The sequence below is a fragment of the Cherax quadricarinatus genome, chromosome 21 (genome assembly GCF_038502225.1).
Source record: "Cherax quadricarinatus isolate ZL_2023a chromosome 21, ASM3850222v1, whole genome shotgun sequence".
Classification (NCBI taxonomy): domain Eukaryota; kingdom Metazoa; phylum Arthropoda; class Malacostraca; order Decapoda; family Parastacidae; genus Cherax; species Cherax quadricarinatus.
The window spans coordinates 22,119,687-22,138,718 of NC_091312.1; the positions used below are offsets into that span (position 1 = coordinate 22,119,687).

The window sequence follows — 19,032 nt, forward strand, 5'->3', positions numbered from 1 at the left end:
AATCTTGCATATTTTTGCTCTGCCATTTCGACGCTGATGAAGTATCCACGGTGATTGAAAACAAAAACTTTTGCCAATAAATTTACCCATTTATCGGGTGTTTTGATATTGCAGTTCTACGAAACTTGTGAATTTTACACACACACACACACACACACACACACACACACACACACACACACACACACACACACACACACACACACACACACACACCAGCTATGAATCGACCCCCGGAACCACAATTAGGTGAGGTGAGTACACACACAGGTGCGTACACACACACACACACACACACACACACACACGTATAAAATACTGAGAGGAACTGACAATGTGGACAGGGACAGAATGTTTCAGAGATGGGACACAGCAACAAGGAGTCTCAATTGGAAGATGAAAACTCAGATGAGTCACAGAGATGTTAGGAAATATTTCTTCAGCCTTAGAGTTGTCAGGAAGCGGAACAGTCTGGGGAGTGATACAGTGGACACAGAATTCATACATAGCTACATAGCTTTAAGAAGAGATACGATAAGGTTCATGGAGCAGGGAGAGAGTGGACCTAGTAACGACTAGCGAAGAGGTGAGGCCAAGACCTATGACTCGACTCCTGCAACTACAAAAAAAAATCTGCATTTTCTTTAGCACATAAGCATAGGCATACGTTATTAAATTGTGAGAAGACGTCCAAAAGTCAGAGTGATGTCCGATGAAAACTTGTTAGGTAAGACACATATGCAACAGTTAGGTATCTTTATTTCGAAACGTTTCGCCTACACGGTAGGCTTCTTCAGTCGAGTACAGAAAAGTTGATAGAAGCAGAAGATACTTGAAGACGATGTAATCAGTCCATCACCCTTAAAGTTTTGAGGTGGTCAGTCCCTTAGTCTGGAGAAGAGCATTGTTCCGTTGTCTGAAACAATATGAAGTTGAAGTGACAGGATGGAGCCTTTATATAGTGCCAGGAGGTGAGACGTAGGTTGCTTTGGGAGGGCAGGTCCCTCTCAAACCCAGCCGTTCTCACTAGTAGAGGTCGAAGTTGATGGTCTGTACCAAGAAACACTTCTAACTAGTAATTGAACTAGGAATATCTATCGACGCAATTCACAATATCTATCGTCCCCACTGACCATGTCTATCACTGACATCATTCATTGTGAACATCGCCATTTTTCCCTGCCAAGTATCAACATTTTTTACCAGTAAATATCATCCAATATAAACATTACTTAACAAACATCACACAGCTGAAAATGTTAAAGCTACTCACCAGAAACATTAAAATAACATGTTAAACATCAGAAGCTTCAGCAACATCACACATTTAACTCACACGTTTTGTGCTTTGGCCATCAACAATTGCTATGAATTTTAATATCCTTCGCTGTAATAACATCATTGTCGATTCAGGTCAACATACGCAGTAAATATACGACTGATGCGATTCAGAAATAACATAATTCATTTTAATCAACATTTATTATACAGTGAACATAATTATTTGCTGTAACTTTCAGTGTTCACCGAGAGCAAAACACCATAGCTAGTAAACATCGAAAAACAACAACATCCACATGTTTATCAACATCTCTCCGCCCATTCTCCACATTGTTTACAGTCTAGTCTCCTCCGTGCATTTGCTTCAGTTGAACTCTAGAACATCTGAGTCCGTTGAGGTCTGTCTATAGTTTATCACTGTTCTCTCCTGTTCTTATTCTTCTCATTAGTTTTACATTGTCAACAAACAGCGACACACACAACTCGGTTCTCTCTGGTAGGAACAGCAGTGGTCCTAAAACGGATCCTTGCGGAGTCCAACTGTGTGTGTGTGTACTTACGTAATTGTGGTTGAAGGGGTCGAGACTCGGCTCTTGGCCCCGCCTCTTCACTGATTGCTGCTAGGTCCTCTCTCTCTGCTCCTTGAACTTTGTCATACCTCGTCTTAAAGCTATGTATGGTTCCTACCTCCACTACATCACTTGCTAGACTATTCCATTTCCTGACAACTCTGTGGCTGAAGAAATACTTCCTAACATCCCTGCGAGTCATCTGAGTCTTCAACTTCCAACTGTGACCCCTTGTTGCTGTGTCCCATCTCTGGAACATTCTGTCTCTGTCCACCTTGTCAATTCCTCTCAGTATTTTATATGTCGTTATCATACCCCCTGTGTGTGTGTGTGTGTGTGTGTGTGTGTGTGTGTGTGTGTGTGTGTGTGTGTGTGTGTGTGTGTACTCACCTATTTGTGGTTGCAGGGGTCGAGTCACATCTCCTGGCCCCGCCTCTTCGCTGATTGCTACTAGGTCCTCTCTCTCCCTGCCCCATGAGCTCTATCATACCCCGCCTTAAAACTGTGTATGGTTCCCGCCTCCACTACGTCACCTTCTAGGCTATTCCACGGCCTGACTACTCTATGACTGAAGAAATACTTCCTAACGTCCCTTTGATTCATCTGAGTCTTCAACTTCCAATTGTGACCTCTTGTGTCTGTGTCCCTTCTCTGGAACATCCCGTCTTTTGGAATACAGAGTCTTAAACGAATCTTTACTGAGGTATCGGAACGCTATCCGTAGGTTTGCCAGGCGCCCGTATGCCGCAGCAGTTATCTGATTGATGTGCGCCTCAGGAGATATGCTCGGTGTTATACTCACCCCCAGATCTTTTTCCTTGAGTGAGGTTTGCAGTCTTTGGCCATCTAAACTATATTGTGTCTGCGGTCTTCTTTGCCCTTCCCCAATCTTCATGACTTTGCATTTGGCAGGGTTAAATTCAAGGAGCCAGTTGCTGGACCAGGCTTGTAGCCTGTCCAGGTCTCTTTGTAGTCCTGCCTGATCCTCATCCGATTTGATTCTTCTCATTAACTTCACATCATCTGCAAACAAGGACACTTCTGAGTCTATCCCTTCCGTTATGTCGTTCACATATACCAAGAACAGCACAGGTCCTAGGACTGACCCCTGTGGAACCCCGCTTGTCACAGGCGCCCACTCTGACACCTCGTCACGCACCATGACTCGTTGTTGACTCCATGTCAGGTATTTTCTGATCCATTGCAGTGCCTTTCCTGTATGTGTGTCTGATCCTCTAGCTTTTGCAGTAACCTCTTGTGAGGAACTGTGTCGAAGGCCTTCTTGCAGTCCAAAAATATGCAGTCGATCCACCCCTCTCTCTTGTCTTACTTCTGCCACCTTGTCATAAAACTCTAGTAGGTTTGTGACACAGGATTTTCCTTCCCTGAAACCGTGCTGGTTGTCAATTATACACTTGTTTCTTTCCAGGTGCCCCACCACTCTCCTCCTGATGATTTTCTCCATGACCTTGCATACTATACACGTTAGTGATACAGGTCTGTAGTTTAGTGCCTCATGTCTGTCTCCCTTTTTAAAAATTGGGACTACATTTGCCATTTTCCATACCTCAGGGAGTTGCCCAGTTTCAAATGATGTGTTGAAGATCTTTGTTAATGGCTCACACAATATCTCTGCTCACTCTTTAAGGACCCATGGAGAGATGTCTGGTCCCACCGCCTTTGAGGCGTCAAGTTCGCATAGCAGCTTCTTCACCTCCTCCTTGGTTATATGTACCTCATCCAGCACTTGCTGGTGTGCCCCCCTGTTCTGATTTCCTGGAGTCCTACTGGTTTCCACTGTAAATACCTCTTTAAATCTTGTGTTGAGCTCCTGACATACCTCTTGGTCGTTTCTTGTGAATTCCCCATCACCCTTCCTCAGTCTGATTACCTGGTCCTTGATTGTTGTTTTCCTCCTGATGTGGCTGTGCAACAGCTTCGGGTCAGTCTTTACTTTTGATGCTATGTCATTTTCATATTGTCTCTGAGCCTCCCTTCTTATCTGTGCATATTCGTTTCTGGCTCTTCGGCTGATTTATTTTCCTGAGTTCTCTGTCTTCCGTACCTTTTCCATTCTCTAGTACACCTAGTTTTTGCCTGTCTACACCTTTGGGTGAACCAAGGACTCGTTCTGTTCTTCCCATTATTTCTGTTTCCCTTGGGAACAAACCTCTCCTCTGCCTCCTTGCATTTTGTTGCTACATAGTCCATCATTTCTTGTACTGGTTTTCCTGTCAGTTCCCTCTCCCACTGAATGTCTTGAAGGAAGTTCCTCATGCCTGAGTAGTTCCCCCTTTTGTAGTTTGGTTTTTCCCAGCCTATTCCTGCTACTCTCTCCACTTGGAGCTCAACTATGTAGTCGAAGCACAGAACCACATGATCACTAGCTCCCAGGGGCCTTTCATACATGATACCCTCGATGTCCGAACTACTCATGGTGAATACAAGGTCCAGCCTTGCTGGTTCATCCTCTCCTCTCTCTCTGGTAGTGTGTCTAACATGTTGATGCATGAGGTTTTCCAGTACCACATCCATCATCTTGGCTCTCCATGTTTCGGGACCCCCATGGGGCTCCAGGTTTTCCCAGTCAATCTCCTTGTGATTGAAATCACCCATAACTAGTAACTTTGCTCCCCCCCCCATGTGTGCTCTCCTGGCCACCTCGGCTAGTGTGTCGATCATTGCTCTGTTGCTCTCATCATATTCTTCTCTTGGCCTCCTGCAGTTCTGTGGTGGGTTGTACATTACTGCAATTATCACCTTATGTCCCTCAGACTGGATTGTTCCTACTAAGTAGTCCCTTTCGCCCGTGCCATCCATTCCTTCCATTTTCTCAAAATCCCACTGGTTTTTAATGAGCAGTGCAACTCCTCCTCCCCCTCTCCTCCCTCTGTCTTTCCTGAGGATTTGGTATCTGGATGGAAAGATTGAATCTCTTATTATTCTGGTGAGTTTTGTTTCTGTGAGTGCTATTATGTCTGGGGATGTCTCTTTGATTCTTTCGTGCCACTCCTCATACTTGTTTGTTATTCCATCTGCATTTGTATACCACACCTTCAAATTCTTTTCTAAGACTGTGGTCTGGGAGGTATATTGGGGTTGGGGAAGTGGGAGACCTGGTAAGGAACTATGGGTTGTTGCTGTGGGGGTGGAGTTTGTAATGTAGTGGGTGGGGGCATTGGATGTGGCATGGGTGTTTTGATTTAGTGTTTGGATGCACTGGGGTTGACCTGGTTGGGAGGCTTCTATAGGAAGTTGAGGGAGGCTGTATTTGCTCTTCTTCCTGGGTCTGGGATCTCCTGTCTGTCTTCTCCATCCCCTCTCTTTCCTCCTTTCGCCTTTGTACCATCTCTCTCAGTTTCTGCCTTTCTTCTTGTGTTCTGTCGCGGTCGAGATACACCTTCCTGTATGCCGGCATGTCCCTTAATCGTGCTTTCTCCTGCAGGATCCTGGTCAGAGTCGCTTCTGCCTTGAAGGTCACTTTCACTGGCCGGGTTCTTTTTTTTACAAACCCCCCTATTCTCCGAAAATTTTCCAGCTGGGTCATGTCATCTTCTCCTATTGCTTTCATGATGCTTTCAATTGCTTTTTTTCCCTTGTTTTCTTGCTTCATATGTTTCCCCTTCAACTTCCTGGAGCCCATACAAAGACTGACCTCACCCTTTCATTCTCCCACTGCGTATCCCTGTGTATCCCCTCATTTAATTTGGTTTCCTGCACTGCAGCTTTCCTTTCTTCTGGTGGCCTGGTGGAAGGGCTCTGGTGGCCTGGTGGTTAACGCTCTCGCTTCACACGGTGAGGGCCTGGGTTCGATTCCCAGCCAGAGTAGAAACATTGGACGTGTTTCTTTCCACCTGTTGTCTATGTTCCCCATCAGTAAAATGGGTACCTGGGTGTTAGTCGACTGGTGTGGGTCGCATCCTGAGACACTGACCTAAGGAGGCCTGGTCAAAGACCGGGCCGCGGGGGCGTTGACCCCCGGAACTCTCTCCAGATAATGTACTTGGACTCAGTGGCCTGTCATTTTCCCTTCTCGGCTTTCCTTGGGCTCTGTTGTTGTCTGTTAGGGCCTCCACATAAAGCTTAGCTCTTTCATTTACTACAGTCTCCTCTGATAGAGCTTCCCCATGCAGTTGTGCCCCTTCTTTCCCTACAGTCCCCTTATTTGTGGCTGAGGTAGCAGTCTCTGTTGTTAATCCCAAAATGTTCTTTAGTTCTTTAGGCTGTTTCAGATTTTTCAGTTCCTCTTCTAAACTCTGTATCCTAGCCTCTGCTGCTTTGACATGCACCTCCGACTTCCTGCTTTCCATATCTATCCTCTCTTCCATTCTCATGCTAAGTTCTTCTAGTTTCTTTTCCCATTCATGATCTCTTTTTATGAGCTCTGCTGCCCAATCTTCCTTTGCAGCTTCCTCCTCCTGTCCCTTGGTTTTTCTTCTTGCTCTCTGACAACCCATTTTTGTTTTATCCTGATTGCCTCAGAGTGGGAAACCTATTAGTTCTGTATGTTAGGTTAGTAGTGTGTATGTCAGAGTGTGGGGGGGAGGTAGTGGAGGAACTGTGGCTATGTGGGAGAGGAGTGGGGAGGGGTGGCGAGGGGGAGTGAACGGGGGAGGGGAGGGATCAGGGGAAGAAGTGAGATGTCGGTGGTGAGGGGGGGGAGTGTGTGTGTGTGTGTGTAATTTTGTGTGGAATTATGTGTGGGTTTATTATGTACTGAAAGGTAGGTGGCTTGTGCGTTGTAATGTAGTCTCAGTGGTCCTTTGCTGCCCACAACTTCTTGTGACCTGACCCCCAACCTCCTGGGGCTTGACCGGCACGTACTTAGTGTGTGTGTGTGTGTGTGTGTGTGTGTGTGTGTGTGTGTGTGTGTGTGTGTGTGTGTGTGTGTGTGTGTGTGTTTGCGTTTGTGTGTATATATGTGTGTGTATGTGTGTATGTGTATGTGTGTGTGTGTGTGTGTGTGTGTGTATGTGTGTATGGGGGAAGTATGTGGGGAGATACTGTTAATACATACCAGTAATTCTGGGCGATAATTGCTACTAGGGTCTAAAGCTTCAATAAGTGTCTGCCCTTGTGTGTGTGTGTGTTAGGGAGGGATGGTTACGGGGGGGTAGATCCGTTATACCTCTCTGTTTTGTCTTTCCTAGAAATGCTACACTCTTCGCTTATTGTCCTTTCTGGATTTAAGTATCAATTATTGCTGTTATTATCCTATTCCTTGTTCACGTTTAGAGAGGACTTCCTAGCTTCCTAAGTGTTCTTACTACTAATAACTACTGTAATAGCTTGCAGGAGTGAGTGACCAGTATCTAACAGCGATGCAAGGCCAAGCCAAGCCAAGCCTGCGACATGCAAACCACAATATAGGTGATACTTGCGCTGGCAATGGTCGTGCCAAGTTGCCAGATGCTGATGACGTAGTCGTCGTACGTAGCCTAAATTCTGGTGAGTTTTGTTTCTGTGAGTGCTATTTTGTCTGGGGATGTCTCCTTGATTCTTTCCTGCCACTCCTCATACTTATTTGTTATTCCATCTGCATTTGTATACCACACCTTCAACTTCTTTTCTAAGATTTTGGTCTGGGAGGTGTATTGGGGTTGGGGAAGTGGGAGACCTGATAAGGAACTATGGGTGGTTGCTGTGGGGGTGGAGTTTGTAATGCAGTGGGTGGGGGCATTGAATGTGGCATGGGTGTTTTGGTTTAGAGTGTTTGGTTGCACTGGGGTTGACCTGGTTGAGAGGCTTCCATAGGAAGTTGTGAGGGAGGCTGTATTTGATCTTCCTGTGTCTGTGATCTCCTGTCTGTCTTCTCCATCCCCTCTCTTTCCTCCTTTCGCCTTTGTACCATCTCTGTGTTTCTTCCTTTCTGCTTGTGTTCTGTCGCGGTCGCGATACACCTTCCTGTATGCTGGCATGTCCCTTAATCGTGCTTTCTCCTGCAGGATCCTGTTCCGAGTCGATTCTGCCTTGAAGGTCACTTTCACTGGCCGGGTTCTTTTTTTTACAAACCCCCCTATTCTCCGAAAATTTTCCAGCTGGGTCATGTCGTCTTCTCCTATTGCTTTCATGATGCTTTCAATTGCTTTTTTTCCCTTGTTTTCTTGCTTCATATGTTTCCCCTTCAACTTCCTGGAGCCCATACACAAAGACTGACCTCACCCTTTCATGCTCCCAATGCATATCCCTGTGCATCCCCTCATTCAATTTGATTTCCTCCTTTGCAGCTTTCCTTTCTTCAATTTCACTGGCTAATGTACTTGGGCTCAGTGGCCTGTCATTTTCCCTTCTCGGCTTTCCCTGGGCTCTGCTGTGGTCTGTTAGGGCCTCCACATATAGCTTAGCTCTTTCATTTACTACAGTCTCCACTGATTGAGCTTCTACATGCAGTTTTGCTCCTTCTTTCCCTACAGTCCCCTTATTTGTGGCTGAGGTAGCAGTCTCTGTTGTCAATCCCAAAATGTTCTTTAGTTCTTTAGGCTGTTTCAGATTTTTCAGTTCCTCTTCTAAACTCTGTATCCTAGCCTTTGCTTCTTTGACTTGCACCTCCCACTTCCTGCTTTCCATATCTATCCTCTCTTCCATTCTCATGCTAAGTTCTTCTAGTTTCTTTTCCCATTCATGTTCCCTTTTTTTTGTGTGTGTGTGTATGTCTCTGTCTGTCTGTGTCTGTCTGTCTGTCTACGTGCGCACGCGTCTGTATTTGTCGTACTTACCACAGAGGAAAGATCTAAAAATTTCCTGACATTTCTTAAACAGAACAACAATTTTCCCCTGACAGAATTTCACTTCCTCGCCGCTCATGTCTGCGCGTATCTATATTACGTGAGGTAAACCAGGATAGTCAGTATTCTAACATAGTTATAAAACTTGCAAACTCAAGTTAAAATGGACATTAAACTTTTACATTATTTCATAAGTCACTTTTTGATTATTAACTTGTTAGGTAACTCCATTGTAGTGTCAATACTTTTAGGAATTATAAAAATCTTAAATATTTGAACAGGAAGAAATACCACATTATCACTAATGGTTCACGAGATCGGTGTTCAACCGCAATTAACTCCTTGACGGCACCTGTAACACAACAGTCAAGAGGAAAAATCAATACAATTTCAGCATAATATGATGAATATTACAAGTGTTCAGACGCTCTGAACACTTGTATCACTTTTTAATTTCCTTTTACTACAGTTTGAGTCTCTTTGTTGGCTCTCCCTGGAGGCTCTCTCTCGTCTCCCTGGTTGTGCCACTCTGGAGGCTCTCTCTCGCCTCCCTGGTTGTGCGACTCTGGAGGCTCTCTCTCGTCTCCCTGGTTGTGCCACTCTGGAGGCTCTCTCTCGTCTCCCTGGTTGTGCCACTCTGGAGGCTCTCTCTCGTCTCCCTGGTTGTGCCACTCTGAAGGCTCTCTCTCGTCTCCCTGGTTGTGCCACTCTGCAGGCTCTCTCTCGTCTCCCTGGTTGTGCCACTCTGGAGGCTCTCTCTCGTCTCCCTGGTTGTGCCACTCTGCAGGCTCTCTCTCGTCTCCCTGGTTGTGCCACTCTGGAGGCTCTCTCTCGTCTCCCTGGTTGTGCCACTCTGGAGGCTCTCTCTCGTCTCCCTGGCTGTGCCACTCTGGAGGCTCTCTCTCGTCTCCCTGGTTGTGCCACTCTGGAGGCTGTCTCTCGTCTCCCTGGTTGTGCCACTCTGGAGGCTCTCTCTCGTCTCCCTGGTTGTGCCACTCTGGAGGCTGTCTCTCGTCTCCCTGGTTGTGCCACTCTGGAGGCTCTCTCTCGTCTCCCTGGTTGTGCCACTCTGGAGGCTCTCTCTCGTCTCCCTGGTTGTGCCACTCTGGAGGCTCTCTCTCGTCTCCCTGGTTGTGCCACTCTGGAGGCTCTCTCTCGTCTCCCTGGTTGTGCCACTCTGCAGGCTCTCTCTCGTCTCCCTGGTTGTGCCACTCTGGAGGCTCTCTCTCGTCTCCCTGGTTGTGCCACTCTGGAGGCTGTCTCTCGTCTCCCTGGTTGTGCCACTCTGGAGGCTCTCTCTCGTCTCCCTGGTTGTGCCACTCTGGAGGCTCTCTCTCGTCTCCCTGGTTGTGCCACTCTGGAGGCTGTCTCTCGTCTACCTGGTTGTGCCACTCTGGAGGCTCTCTCTCGTCTCCCTGGCTGTGCCACTCTGGAGGCTGTCTCTCGTCTACCTGGTTGTGCCACTCTGGAGGCTGTCTCTCGTCTCCCTGGTTGTGCCACTCTGGAGGCTCTCTCTCGTCTCCCTGGTTGTGCCACTCTGCAGGCTCTCTCTCGTCTCCCTGGTTGTGCCACTCTGGAGGCTGTCTCTCGTCTACCTGGTTGTGCCACTCTGGAGGCTCTCTCTCGTCTCCCTGGTTGTGCCACTCTGGAGGCTCTCTCTCGTCTCCCTGGTTGTGCCACTCTGGAGGCTGTCTCTCGTCTCCCTGGTTGTGCCACTCTGGAGGCTCTCTCTCGTCTCCCTGGTTGTGCCACTCTGCAGGCTCTCTCTCGTCTCCCTGGTTGTGCCACTCTGGAGGCTGTCTCTCGTCTCCCTGGTTGTGCCACTCTGGAGGCTGTCTCTCGTCTCCCTGGTTGTGCCACTCTGGAGGCTCTCTCTCGTCTCCCTGGCTGTGCCACTCTGGAGGCTGTCTCTCGTCTACCTGGTTGTGCCACTCTGGAGGCTCTCTCTCGTCTCCCTGGTTGTGCCACTCTGGAGGCTCTCTCTCGTCTCCCTGGTTGTGCCACTCTGGAGGCTCTCTCTCGTCTCCCTGGTTGTGCCACTCTGCAGGCTCTCTCTCGTCTCCCTGGTTGTGCCACTCTGGAGGCTGTCTCTCGTCTACCTGGTTGTGCCACTCTGGAGGCTCTCTCTCGTCTCCCTGGTTGTGCCACTCTGGAGGCTCTCTCTCGTCTCCCTGGCTGTGCCACTCTGGAGGCTCTCTCTCGTCTCCCTGGCTGTGCCACTCTGGAGGCTCTCTCTCGTCTCCCTGGTTGTGCCACTCTGGAGGCTCTCTCTCGTCTACCTGGTTGTGCCACTCTGGAGGCTCTCTCTCGTCTCCCTGGTTGTGCCACTCTGCAGGCTCTCTCTCGTCTCCCTGGTTGTGCCACTCTGGAGGCTCTCTCTCGTCTACCTGGTTGTGCCACTCTGGAGGCTCTCTCTCGTCTCCCTGGTTGTGCCACTCTGGAGGCTCTCTCTCGTCTCCCTGGTTGTGCCACTCTGGAGGCTCTCTCTCGTCTCCCTGGTTGTGCCACTCTGGAGGCTCTCTCTCGTCTCCCTGGCTGTGCCACTCTGGAGGCTCTCTCTCGTCTCCCTGGTTGTGCCACTCTGGAGGCTCTCTCTCGTCTCCCTGGTTGTGCCACTCTGGAGGCTCTCTCTCGTCTACCTGGTTGTGCCACTCTGGAGGCTGTCTCTCGTCTCCCTGGTTGTGCCACTCTGGAGGCTCTCTCTCGTCTCCCTGGCTGTGCCACTCTGGAGGCTCTCTCTCGTCTCCCTGGCTGTGCCACTCTGGAGGCTCTCTCTCGTCTCCCTGGCTGTGCCACTCTGGAGGCTCTCTCTCGTCTCCCTGGCTGTGCCACTCTGGAGGCTCTCTCTCGCCTCCCTGGTTGTGCCACTCTGGATGCTCTCTCTCGTCTCCCTGGTTGTGCCACTCTGGAGGCTCTCTCTCGTCTCCCTGGTTGTGCCACTCTGGAGGCTCTCTCTCGCCTCCCTGGTTGTGCCACTCTGGAGGCTCTCTCTCGTCTCCCTGGCTGTGCCACTCTGGAGGCTCTCTCTCGTCTCCCTGGCTGTGCCACTCTGGAGGCTCTCTCTCGTCTCCCTGGTTGTGCCACTCTGGAGGCTCTCTCTCGTCTCCCTGGCTGTGCTACTCTGGAGGCTCTCTCTCGTCTCCCTGGCTGTGCCACTCTGGAGGCTCTCTCTCGTCTCCCTGGCTGTGCCACTCTGGAGGCTCTCTCTCGTCTCCCTGGCTGTGCCACTCTGGAGGCTCTCTCTCGTCTCCCTGGCTGTGCCACTCTGGAGGCTGTCTCTCGCCTCCCTGGTTGTGCCACTCTGGAGGCTCTCTCTCGTCTCCCTGGCTGTGCCACTCTGGAGGCTCTCTCTCGTCTCCCTGGTTGTGCCACTCTGGAGGCTCTCTCTCGTCTCCCTGGCTGTGCCACTCTGGAGGCTCTCTCTCGTCTCCCTGGCTGTGCCACTCTGGAGGCTCTCTCTCGTCTCCCTGGCTGTGCCACTCTGGAGGCTCTCTCTCGTCTCCCTGGCTGTGCCACTCTGGATGCTCTCTCTCGTCTCCCTGGCTGTGCCACTCTCAGCATTTGCCTCCGGTAATAAGATTCTTTTCTACCTGTTCTCACCTCCTTTACTGAGTTTATCGCATTGTATTTTTTTTCCTAGCAACTGGACCACTTCATTTTCTGTTTCTGCGCCTTCATTGTTGTCATAATTCTATTTCTGTCTTCACTGTGATAATTCTGTTTGTGTCTACATTGTTGTGATAACATAATGCAGTAGTCATCATGACGCCCCCCAGAGAGTTTGGACAAGGGCTGGGAACTTTGACAAGAAACATCTTAAGAATCTTAAATAGTCAAATTACCCAATTATGCATCTGGTTGTCTATTTCACACAGATTGGCATCGGTTAGTCAGTTTTCCCTGACACAACTGTTTTTTTCCCTGACAAATTTAAAAAAAAACTTCAAATTCTCTGACAAAATTTCTATTTCCCCTGACAATTCTCTAACTTTGAAAAATGAAGCATACGCCCTGACTCTCCCTGACGCTTGGCAGCCATGTGTACTCAGTTGTACTCGCCTAGTTGTGCTTACAGGGGTCTATTCACATTTCCTGGCCCCCCCTCTTCGCTGACCTCTACTAGGTCACACTTCCCGCTCCATGAGCTTTATCATACCTCTTCTTAAAGCTATGTATGGATCCTACCTCCACTACATCACTTCCCAGACTGTTCAACTTCCTGACAACTCTGTGATTGAAAAAATACTCTCTAACATTCCTGTGATCATCTGAGTCTTCAACTTCCAGCTGTGACCCCTTGTTGCTGTGTCTCATCTCTTGAACATCCTGTCTCTGTCCACCTTGATGATTCCTCTCAGTATTTTGTATGTCGTTATCATATTTTCCCTATCTCCTGTTCTCCAGTATCGTCAGGTCGATTTCCCTTAACCTCTTCTCGTACGACATACCCCATTAGCTCCGGGACCAGTCTAGCTGCAAACCTTTGCACCTTCTTTAGTTTCTTTACGTGCATAGGTAGGTGTGGGTTCCAAAGTTGTGCTGCATACTCCAATATGGGCCTAACGTACATAATGTACAGAGTTCTGAACGATTCCTTATTAAGATGCTGAAATGCTGCTCTTAGGCTTGCTAGGCGCCCGTGTGCTACAACAGTTACTTGGTTGATGTATGCCACAGGAGATGTGTCCGGTGTTATACTCAACCCAGGTCCTTTTCGTTCAGTGAGGTTTGTAGTCTCTTGCCCCCTAGACTGTACTCCGTCTGCGGTCTTTTTTGCCCTTCCTCAATCTTCATAACTTTGCACTTGGTGGGGTTGAACTCCAGGACCAGGCCTGCAGCCTGTCCAGATCCCTTTGTAGTTCTGCCTGGTTCTCGTCCGATTGAATTCTTCTCAACTTCACATCATCTGCAAACAGACACACTTCGGAGTCTATTCCTTCCGTCATATCGTGTGTGTGTGTTTGTCTGGGTAAAGGAATAGTTTTGATATTTTAAAGTCAACTCTGTAACAGATAATGACACAACAAATAGAAGAATGTGGCTAGAAACTAATAGATACAAGGGAAGACTGGCAGGTGAAACAGGACAAAACAGGTAAAATAGGACAAATAAGTAAACAGACAGGTAACGAAACAGAAAAACAAGTCAGACGAGCGGGACACAGTACAGACTGGCAAACAGGCAGAGACGGGAAAATCGATCAGAGGAGAATAACAAGGCCTAGAGTAGAGACCAGAGAGCACTGGACATCAGAGAGCCACTCAGCTGAGCAGACCAACACAGAAATTTTGTACCAGGCATCAGAGAGAGCCACTCAGGTGAGAGGAGAGCAGCACCTCGTTATCTTGGTAGTGCTTCCATCTGGTGAGGAGACGAGCGACCTCGGAGTATTTTATTGCCTGCGTCAGAAGCTCCTCACGCACGCCGCTCGTCTTGTCAACTGTTGCCAGCACTACTAGCAGATCTGTTGTTAGCATGGCAATGAGCTGCCTTGCTCACCTGAGTGGCTCTCTGATGTCCAGTGATCTCTGATCTCCACTCGAGGTCTTGTTATTCTCCGCTGATCGATTTCCGTCTCTGCCTGTCCACCAGCCTGTAGTGAGTCCCGTTCGTCTGTCTGACTTCCTAATTTTTTTTACCCGTTTGTCTACCTGTCTGTTTATATCTGTCTACCTGTTTACATGTTTGTCTACTTGTATCTGTTTTGTTTTATTCTGTTAAGGAAATGACTTTCAAATATAGGTCCAGAAGACCTGGACAAGCTGGAAGCTTGGTCCAGCAAGTGGCTCCTCGAATTTAACCCCGCCAGATGCAAAGTCATGAAGATCGGAGAAGGGCAAAGAAGACCCCAGACAGAGTAAAGGCTAGGTGGCCAAAGACTGCAAACCTCACTCATGGAAATGGATCTTGAGGTGAGTATTATACAGAGCACATCTCCTGAAGCGCACATCAACCAGATAACTGCTGCAGCATATGGGCGCCTGGCAAACCTGAGAATAGCGTTCCGATACCTCCGTAAGCAATCGCTCAAGACACTGTACACCGTGTACGTCAGGCCCATACTGGAGTATGCAGCACCAGTTTGGAACCCACACCTGGTCAAACACGTCAAGAAAACAGAGAAAGTGCGAAGGTCTGCAACAAGGTTGGCTCCAGAGCTAAGGGAAATGTCCTACGAAGAAAGGTTAAGGGAAATTGGCCTGACGACACTGGAGGACAGGAGGGTCAGGGAAGACATGATAACGACATACAAAATACTGCGAGGAATTGACAAGGTGGACAGAGACAGGATGTTCCAGAGATGGGACACACAAACAAGGGATCATAATTGGAAGTTGAAGACTCAGATGAGTCAGAGATGTTAGGAAGTATTGCTTTACTCGTAGAATTGTCAGGAAGTGGAATAGTCTGGCAATTGACGTAGTGGAGGCAGGTATCATACATAGTTTTAAGACGAGGTATGATAAAGCTTATGGAGCAGGGAGAGAGGACCTAGTAGCGATCAGTGAAGAGGCGGGGCCAGGAGCTATGTATCGACCCCTGCAACCACAAATAGAGTACACACGCGCGGAGACAAAAGATAGGCATGAGCACACAAAATCAATACCGAAAGTTGAAAGAAATTAAGTGGATGATAAGTAGCGTTGGAATCAATGGGAAGATAAGTTAACAGCAGCAGAAGGGAGAATCCAGAAAGGAACGGAAGCGAGAATGAAGGAAATCAGAATTAACTGAGGAGGCGGCGGGAAGGAGTGAGGACACTGGGAGGAAAGAGACAGCTACTAAGAAGGCAAAGAAGAGGGTGACGAATTTACCAAGAGAAATAACGGAGCTGAGAGAAATGGATAGACAGACAGGAGAGAGAGCAGGAGAATACTCAGACGAGAGAACAGGAGGATAGTCTGAGAGACGAGATAGCAGGAGGATAGTCTGAGAGACGAGAGAGCAGGAGGACAGTAACATAAAGCTGGTGGTCGTATATAGAACATAATCTAAAAAAAATGGTGTAGTGAAGGTAGCACAAGAGACTAAGGGAGAACTGAATGCAGAAGAGGATATAAAACAAAGTGCACGACAAGAGGAAGAGGATGAGAGGGAAAGAAGCCTGATTGTTTTTCGCTTGAAAAGCAAGAGGGAGAGGCAAGGCATGGCCACAGGATGGAGGAGGAAAGGCTAACTGAGGACCTCCTGAAAGAAATGGAAAATGTAGGAAAGACCACGAGTCGTTCACCAAAAATTCAAAAAGAAGCAAGACACCGGATACTTGAAGGAAATCAAATCTAAGAAGAAAATACATATTCGGTACAGTCTTCACCATGAAGATAAGAAGAACAGACGGAATATATGAGTCGAAGTGAGGGAAAAATGGTGGTGGCAGACGGAAGTCCGTCTCCACAGGAGGAAATATCTTCAGCGGGTGTAGTAGCAGGCAACAATGAACAGATATAACACCTTCACTTAGAAGCTGAAGAATGCTTTACTGAATATGACATTAAAAGGACCAGCGCATGGATGAATACCACAGCATAAGTGGTATCCTTACATTGTTATTAATGTGATGATACTTGTCTGACACAGCAACACCATGGAATTTTGGTACAGAGGATATTTTCTACAACTCTTTTGCTAACCTCTGACTCAACTCTTGGGTATGACCTGCTTCCACTAGTGGGTCCCGCCCACCTGTGAAGATGTCTTCAATTGCTGCACCTCTCTGGCTCCGGTACATAAATAACCTCCTCATGCGCCTGATTAAGATTTAGATGTAACTAGGCTAAGGGACTAAACACCTTCAAGGATGTGGAACTAACGCCTCTAAGTTACCTCTCCAATTCTCTCACTGCCTCCAGTCCGTAACTTCTGTCGTGGATTGAAAAGGTCACTAGTTGAAGCGTCTTAGACACCCAGGTGTTGCACAGGCCTTATTCATGAGCAAGGAGGTTTCAGAGTGGGTAGGGGATGTGTAGATGAAGTGTTTACATTGAAGCATATATGTGAACAGTATTTAGAGAAAGGTAGGGAAGTTTTTATTGCATTTATGGATTTAGAAAAGGCATATGATAGTGGATAGGGGAGCAATGTGGCAGATGTTGCAAGTATATGGAATAGGTGGTAAGTTACTAAATGCTGTAAAGAGTTTTTATGAGGATAGTGAGGCTCAGGTTAGGGTGTGTAGAAGAGAGGGAGACTACTTCCCGGTAAAAGTAGGTCTTAGACAGGGACGTGTAATGTCACCATGGTTGTTTAATATATTTATAGATGGGGTTGTAAAAGAAGCAAATGTTAGGGTGTTCGGGAGAGGGGTGGGATTAAATTATGGGGAATCAAATACAAAATGGGAATTGACATAGTTGCTTTTTGCTGATGATACTGTGCTTATGGGAGATTCTAAAGAAAAATTGCAAAGGTTAGTGGATGAGTTTGGGAGTGTGTGTAAAGGTAGAAAGTTGAAAGTGAACATAGAAAAGAGTAAGGAGATGAGGGTATCAAATGATTTAGATAAAGAAAAATTGGATATCAAATTGGGGAGGAGTAGTATGGAAGAAGTGAATGTTTTCAGATACTTGGGAGTTGATGTGTCGGCGGATGGATTTATGAAGGATGAGGTTAATCATAGAATTGATGAGGGAAAAAAGGCGAGTGGTGCGTTGAGGTATATGTGGAGACAAAAAAACTTTATCTATGGAGGCAAAGAAGGGAATGTATGAAAGTATAGTAGTACCAACACTCTTATATGGGTGTGAAGTTTGGGTTGTGAATGCAGCAGCGAGGAGGCGGCTGGAGGCAGTGATGTCCTGTCTAAGGGCAATGTGTGGTGTAAATATTATGCAGAAAATTCGGAGTGTGGAAAGTAGAAGGCATGGAGTTAATAAAAGTATTCGTCAGAGGGCTGAAGAGGGGTTGTTGAGGTGGTTTCGTCATTTAGAGAGAATGGATCAAAATAGAATGACATGGAGAGCATTTAAATCTGTAGGGGAAGGAAGGCAGGGTAGGGGTCGTCCTCGAAAAGGTTGGAAAGGGTAAGGGAGGTTTTGTGAGCGAAGGGCTTGGACTTCCAGCAGGCGTGCATGAGCGTGTTCGATAGAAGTATTTGGAGACGATTGGTATTTGGGACCTGACGATCTGTTGGAGTGTGAGCAGGGTAATATTTAGTGAAGGGATTCAGGGAAACCGGTTATTTTTATATAGCCGGACTTGAGTCCTGGAAATGGGAAGTACAATGCCTGCACTTTAAAGGAGGGGTGTCGGGATATTAGCAGTTTGGAGGGATATGTTGTGTATCTTTATACGCATATGCTTCTAAACTGTTGTGTTCTGAACATCTCTGCAAAAACAGTGATTATGTGTGAGTGAGGTGAAAGTGTTGAATGATGAAAGTATTTTCTTTTGGGGGATTTTTTTTTTGGGGGGGTCACCCTGCCTCGGTGGGAGACGGCCGACTTGTTAAATATATATATATATATATATATATATATATATATATATATATATATATATATATATATATATATATATATATATATAATTATATTAATGTCTGTGTGTGTGTGTGGGGCTACTTTTCTTATCATAGTATCGTAGCATAAACAAAAACTAGCTAGTTTTCCCTTGTCATTTTCCATCACAGGATGAGTTTCTCATATCAAGTGATGAAATCTGTCAGCCTGAGCTGAAAGACTTCAGTAAGACGCTGAGGATATCGTCAAGTATTCCTCTTCTAGGGATTCAGCTTCAAAGGTTCCGTTCCAGCAGAGCTGAGATTATTATAATGTGAGAAGTATCATCTCTCAGGATGATGTATCTCAACCATGATTGTATGAATGAGACGCCGAGGAGACGGGATGGAAGTGAATTTGTCTGAGGAACAGGGAAAAGAGAAGGGAAGGATAAGGCCGGGAGGAAAGAAAACAAGTGAACACCACTGCTAAAAAAAATGAAAATCTGAGGTGATGCAGACACAAAACATACAAGTGAAGATAAAATGACGAAACGGAGCAAATCCCTCCAACCAGAACAGGTCAGGTAACGACAGAAGACATACACAAATAACCCACGCGTAGGAGATAGGAGCTACGATGTTTCGGTCCGACTTGGACCATTTACAAAGTTACACTAACAGAAGGTAACAGTAAATCTGGTAAGAAGTCACTGTGTGGCGAAACGTTTCTTCAATAAAGATTCCCATATTTTGCATAAGTGTCTCAGTCTTCAACTTGTGGGTTTTCAAAACCATTTATCAAATTTGGTAACCGCAGTACAGATACTACGGACCCAGAACTGATGCAACAAACATGCGAAGAAAGATCCTGAACAGGAACACTAGTCCTGCAGGAGGCATATTGAGGCCTCCAGCAGGAAGAAAATATCGCGGTATTTGGGTAATTTTGAGAAGTTTGTTTGTCATTACTTGTAATGTTTACTTGGTCAAGTCTCTTATCATGGTTAGGTAAACATTA

At 47.0% G+C, this 19,032-nt stretch overlaps 1 long non-coding RNA gene across 2 annotated transcripts in view; it reads left to right on the plus strand.

Moving 5' to 3' along the window:
- The window catches only part of LOC128689119 (uncharacterized), a 244,965-nt gene that overhangs the window by 131,047 nt on the left and 94,886 nt on the right, over positions 1-19,032 (plus strand). The window contains exon 2 of one of the 2 annotated variants that reach the window (XR_008407118.2): positions 7,139-7,298. The exons of the other annotated variant lie outside the window; for it this stretch is intronic. This is a non-coding gene — a long non-coding RNA (uncharacterized lncRNA). The remainder of the gene's footprint in view (positions 1-7,138; positions 7,299-19,032) is intronic. 2 annotated transcript variants of the gene reach the window in all.